A 5,522-nucleotide genomic window follows, 5' to 3' on the forward strand; every position below is an offset into this window, starting at 1 on the left:
ACAAATCAAAGGGAGACCGAATATTTGCAGTCCAAGGACCACGGCTATGGAACGCTCTACCAACTAACATCCGCTTGGAAGAAAACCACCAGGCCTTCAGAAAAAAATAGAAGACCTACCTCTTCTAAGGAGCTGGACTACACAGGACGGATAAGCGCCTTGAGGCGATTCAGTTCGCATTTGCAGCGCTATACAAGTCTTTTCATTCATTCATTCAGAAGAGATCTGGGGTCCAATGGACCGCAGATGTCTCAGTAAAGAGGACCTGTCACGGCCCATCCTATCACTAAGAAATGCTGTTCATCCCTTTGTGATAGCAATAAAGTTGATTTAAAAAAAGATTAAAGAGACATCTTTCCCCTTTCCCCCTTTGTCCCACTGCTTCCTTCCTTTCAATCCCCCCCTCCCCTTTCCCTTACCTCCCTCCCCTTTTTCTTCCATCTTACTCTTCGTGTATACATCCCCTTACCCTTTTCATCCCCTTTTCCTTCTTTTCCACCTCCTCCCCATATCTCTCCCCCTTTTTTTTTGTTTTTTTTGTTCCCTCTCCTCATTTCTTTTTTCTTCCTTGTGCTCCCTTTCTTTCATTCCTTTCCCACTCCCCCCTTTCCCCGCCTCTTCCCCCAATTCCCCCTCTTCTTTCTCTCCCCCCCACCCCCTCTCCCTTTTTCTTATTTCGTTCCTTCACACCTCCTTATTCCTTCACCTCCCAATCACATTTTTCCTTTCTATGGCAGACACGGTCCCACGGCCCCCATTTGGGCCTACTCAGGCCAACCCTTTCCAGTACAGCGCAATGTCCGTCCTCCCATTTTTGGTTGCATATTTATAACAGATAACTTTATATTAGTTGGCAGTTAAACAACCTAGCTTTGGACAGTCACTAACATCTCTTTTATGTCCCCTTGATTATATATTTCTAGTTATTTTTGATGGTTTCTAATCGTATGTTCATTCTATTCAGAGATATATCCAGCTTGATCCCTCAACACATAATCCCTGAGGAAGCCTCAACGGGCGAAACATGTCGGGACTATATTGCCAAGTGACCCCTTATTTTCTATGTTGTCATATATCACTGTTAGCTCTATATTATGCATAGCCAGCATAATTTTTTAAACTTTGTTTACATTCAATAAAATGTAATTTATACTTTTTACTGTGGTATCTGTCTAAAATTACTTATCTGGCGCCTACAAAATCCCACCAAATTCTCTCTCTGTTTGCATATGTTACTCAGGGATGGTGGCGCCTTCTTTCTGACGTTGTCACCTTTCCATACCAACCAGCAATTAAAGAGACAGTGTAAAAATGTGGCGGAATTGGCCCGGTATTGAGGTGGTTAAAATAGCATGGATTTATTAATGTCCTAGATGTAAAATGTTTTATTGACTAAACCCGAGTATCATTATTTATTTTTTTTTCTTTTTTGTATCACTGAGGCTGATTTACTTAAGAAATTGCAAAGGTTCACCCAAAAAAAAAAAAAAAACCCAGAGCGAACATCCATTTCAATTTTCCAATCATGTGCAGATGAAATAAATAAACAAGAATTCGCTTTTCACTCGATTCGATAATTGAAATGAATCTTCACTCTTTTCTTGCGTAAACATTCTAAATTCCTGCAGTAAATCAGCCGCACTGTCTCTTCTCTTTCTATTCAATCTAAGTATTTATTTTTTTTCGTTGTGATTGGCGTGGGCGAATAAATGCATGTTGCCTTGAAAAAAAAAAAAATAAAAAAAAAAAATAATAATAAAAAAAAAAAAAAAAAAAAAAAAAGTTTCAACTGAAAATTCCACAGTGTTTGCTTAGCTCGATCAATGACATTCTAACAGTACAAGCAAACACATTAATTCTTGTCAGAGGAGCCGAGGTCTCAAATTGCTGAGTGAGTTATTGTGAATAAACCTTCCACTGGAAAAGTGTTATATCACAGCAGTTCTGCTGACTGGGGCTCTGGCATTTGGAAGCCGCTACGCCATTTATCTTCTACAAATTAATTTTAAATAAAATTAAGAGGCTTAGTGGATAACAAGGCAGAAATACAGTATCGGCTTATGGCCGGGCACGCTGTTTTCACCTGTATACTTTACACCATGCAACGGGAAAGCTAATTTATTGATACCGCGGGCTTAAAGGTCATCTCCACCCAAAGGTAACCAAAAAAAAAAGCAGTTTAAGGGAGAAAATGAAAATAGAAGTGTTTGTGCATTTAAAGAGGAACGCCAGCTGAATTATTCACGTTCCGTTTTTTGAGATAAGGAATGCTGTACACAGCTAGAGTTAAATATCACCCTTAAAATATACAAATTTTATTCATTCTGTTTATATAGATTGCAAGTTTGTAACAATTACCTTGCTTTGATATTTACAAATTTACGTGTATGGAGATAAAATTACGCATTTTATTCATGTGATAACACAGTTGGTATGTACATTATTATTATTATTATATTATATAGGATTTATATAGCGCCAACAGTTTGTGCAGCGCTTTACAACGTTAGGGCAGACAGTACAGTTGCAATCAGTGGCGGCCCATCCATAAGGGGCACAGGGGTGCCGCCCCCCCAATCCATGCGCCCAGCCCCTAATCTACATGGACACATAGATTTCAAAGGGTTTTTTTTTTTTGAAGCACATGATTAGAGCCTGAGGCTCAAATTGGCTTCCAAAAAGGGTGGGCTCGGGGTGCAGAGCACTGCGCCCTGAGCCCACCCACTTGCGTGACAATAGCAAATTAATATTCGCTATTGTCTTCCCGATTCTCCTCAGGAAGTGGGATTGGCCAGGGAGTCTTAGGACTTCCGGCCAATCGGGTCTCAGGACTCGCTTCCTGTTCGCCTGGGAGGAGAAGCCCCCCCAATCCATGCGCCCAGCCCCTAATCTACATGGACACATAGATTTCAAAGGGTTTTTTTTTTTTGAAGCACATGATTAGAGCCTGAGGCTCAAATTGGCTTCCAAAAAGGGTGGGCTCGGGGTGCAGAGCACTGCGCCCTGAGCCCACCCACTTGCGTGACAATAGCAAATTAATATTCGCTATTGTCTTCCCGATTCTCCTCAGGAAGTGGGATTGGCCAGGGAGTCTTAGGACTTCCGGCCAATCGGGTCTCAGGACCCGCTTCCTGTTCGCCTGGGAGGAGAAACCCCGGCTTTTCCCAGATCCTCCTGGAGCGTGAAGCAGCAGCCCCAGATCCGTGTCATCTTCCTCCTCACGGTAAGGCCTCGGCAGGAGGAAAAACCCTGGCTCTTCCCGGATCCTCCTGGAGCAAAGATCAGCAGCCCCGGATCCGTGTCATCTTCCTCCTTAGAGTAAGTCCTCGGCAAAAGGACAAAAGGAGAAGCCCCGGCTCTTCCTGGATCCTCCTGTAGCGAGAAGCAGCAGCCCCAGTTCCGTGTCATCTTCCTCCTCATGTTAAGGCCTCGGCAGGGAGTGAAGCCCCGGCTCTTCCCGGATCCTCCTGGAGCAAGGAACAGCAGCCCCGGATCCATGTCATCTTCCTCCTCACGGTAAGGCCTTGGCAGGTGGAGAAGCCCTGGTTCTTTCCGGATCCTCCTGGAGCAAGAAGCAGCAGCCCCAGATCCGTGTCATCTTCCTCCTCACAGAAATGCCTTAGCAGGGGGAGAAGACCCGGCTCTTCCCTGATCCTCCTGGATCAAGAAGCAGCAGCCCTGGATCCATGTCATCTTCCTCCTCACAGTAAGGCATCTAAACCCCTGCCTTCCCGTCCGTATCCTGCTGGTGGTGGCGGCGGTGCGAGTGAGGGGGGCAGGGCAATGATATATAACTCCCCATTGTTTATCCCAGTTTGTTCCTAACATGTCTTCTGGGGTTGTGGAGAGTGGGGTACCTTACACCGCATTTGGTGGACTTGCTCAAAGGCGATCCATTTTTGGACCCAAGTGTACATCATGATTAGAGCTGTACAAGCTTGTAATCTGTGGGAGGCTCTGCTACAGAAACCTATTGCGGCTCTATCTAAGAACCAGTGAAAACTGGTGGGCTTCACCTTCCTGGTGACCCATTAAACATTGACAAAGGCCTGGTGACAGCAGAATCTTAACCTAGCTGGGGTTAAACATTGACTTATGAGGACTATGGTGCATGAGAAGCTCACCTGCATCTTGAATGATTCACACACTAAATTTTTGAAGGTGTGGGAACCGTGGATCTCATATAATGACAGCCTAAACCTGAGGCGGTCTCTACTTTCGACTTGACGTTTCTGATGCAACTTTCAGCTGTGGATATGGTTATATCCTGCCTGGAAATCCCTTCCACATCCACCTCCTGTCTTCTCTTTTTTTTCTCAATCTCTTCCTTTTTTTACTCTTTCGGGCCTTGTCATCCTTATTTGCCTGCCAGTTAGCACGTAGTGCTTGGACCATCTCCTCTCTTAGGGTTGTGGTTGGTACTAGTCACACATGAGGTACAGACCCTGTGAATTTGGGCTGTTTCCTGAGCAATTGCACTCTTATGTTTTGTTTATACTTACTCTATGAGTTGCTACTATGATATCAACCAGTTTGTTTTGAATTGCCTTGGATGTATTAAACCTGTTGGTCCACCTTCTCTTTGCTCTATTTTCTCACTTGCACTTACAATTTTTGCACCACTTTTGTAACACAAAGTTCCCCTTACATCAATAACCCCATCAGAGTCCCCCTTACATTAGGGTCCCTATTAGAGTCTCCCCGTTATATGGAAGGGGGGGTGGGGGTTTGAAGTGGAGGCCATAAGCAACCTCTGCTGACCTTCTTACGCAATTATATTAAAGAAATCCACTCACCCTAGCTGTGGGGCAGAGATAAGATCCTGTAGCAGCTGTAGTTCGGAGACCCTTGCTCTAGACCAGGAGTAGGCAACCTAAAGAGGTGGAGATCTACCTGAACAACATGAGAAAAGTCAAAGATCACCGGGCACAGTGTCACCTCCTCACACCTGATTTCTAACAGAGACAACGCAAAACTTATGATTATAGATGGGCAGATCTGCACTTTTATTATAAGATAAAGGGTTCATATCTAGTTTTTATTATTTTAACCACAGTTAGTTTGTTTAAGAGAAGTTTACACCTTATCGTTGCTCAGTGTTATGTAGTATGAAGTGGGGATTCCTCTTTTCTTTACCGTTGGAGAAATGTTGAGTGAATCTAGATGTCAGAAATTTATATTCAGATGATCCATTGGGCTTGATTGATTTACTATAACTGAAAAGTGCTAAATCTGGTGCAGCTGTGCATGGTGGCCAATCAGCTTCTAACTTCAGCTTGTTTACTTAAGCTTTGACAAAAAAATAAAAAAATAAAACTGGAAGCTGATTGGTTTCTATGCAGAGCTGCACCAGGTTATGCACTCTCCAGTTTTATTAAATCAATCCCGTGGTGTCAAGATTATTAGTGAAGAGGAACACCCTCAACACCCTCAACTGGACAATGTCAACAGATTCCCAGATACCAAGCAAGGAGGCATGGATTCATTCAAAAAGTTGTGAAACAGTCCATTCAAGGAAAGAA

This window comes from Aquarana catesbeiana, linkage group LG09, assembly GCF_042186555.1.
Source record: "Aquarana catesbeiana isolate 2022-GZ linkage group LG09, ASM4218655v1, whole genome shotgun sequence".
NCBI lineage: Eukaryota > Metazoa > Chordata > Amphibia > Anura > Ranidae > Aquarana > Aquarana catesbeiana.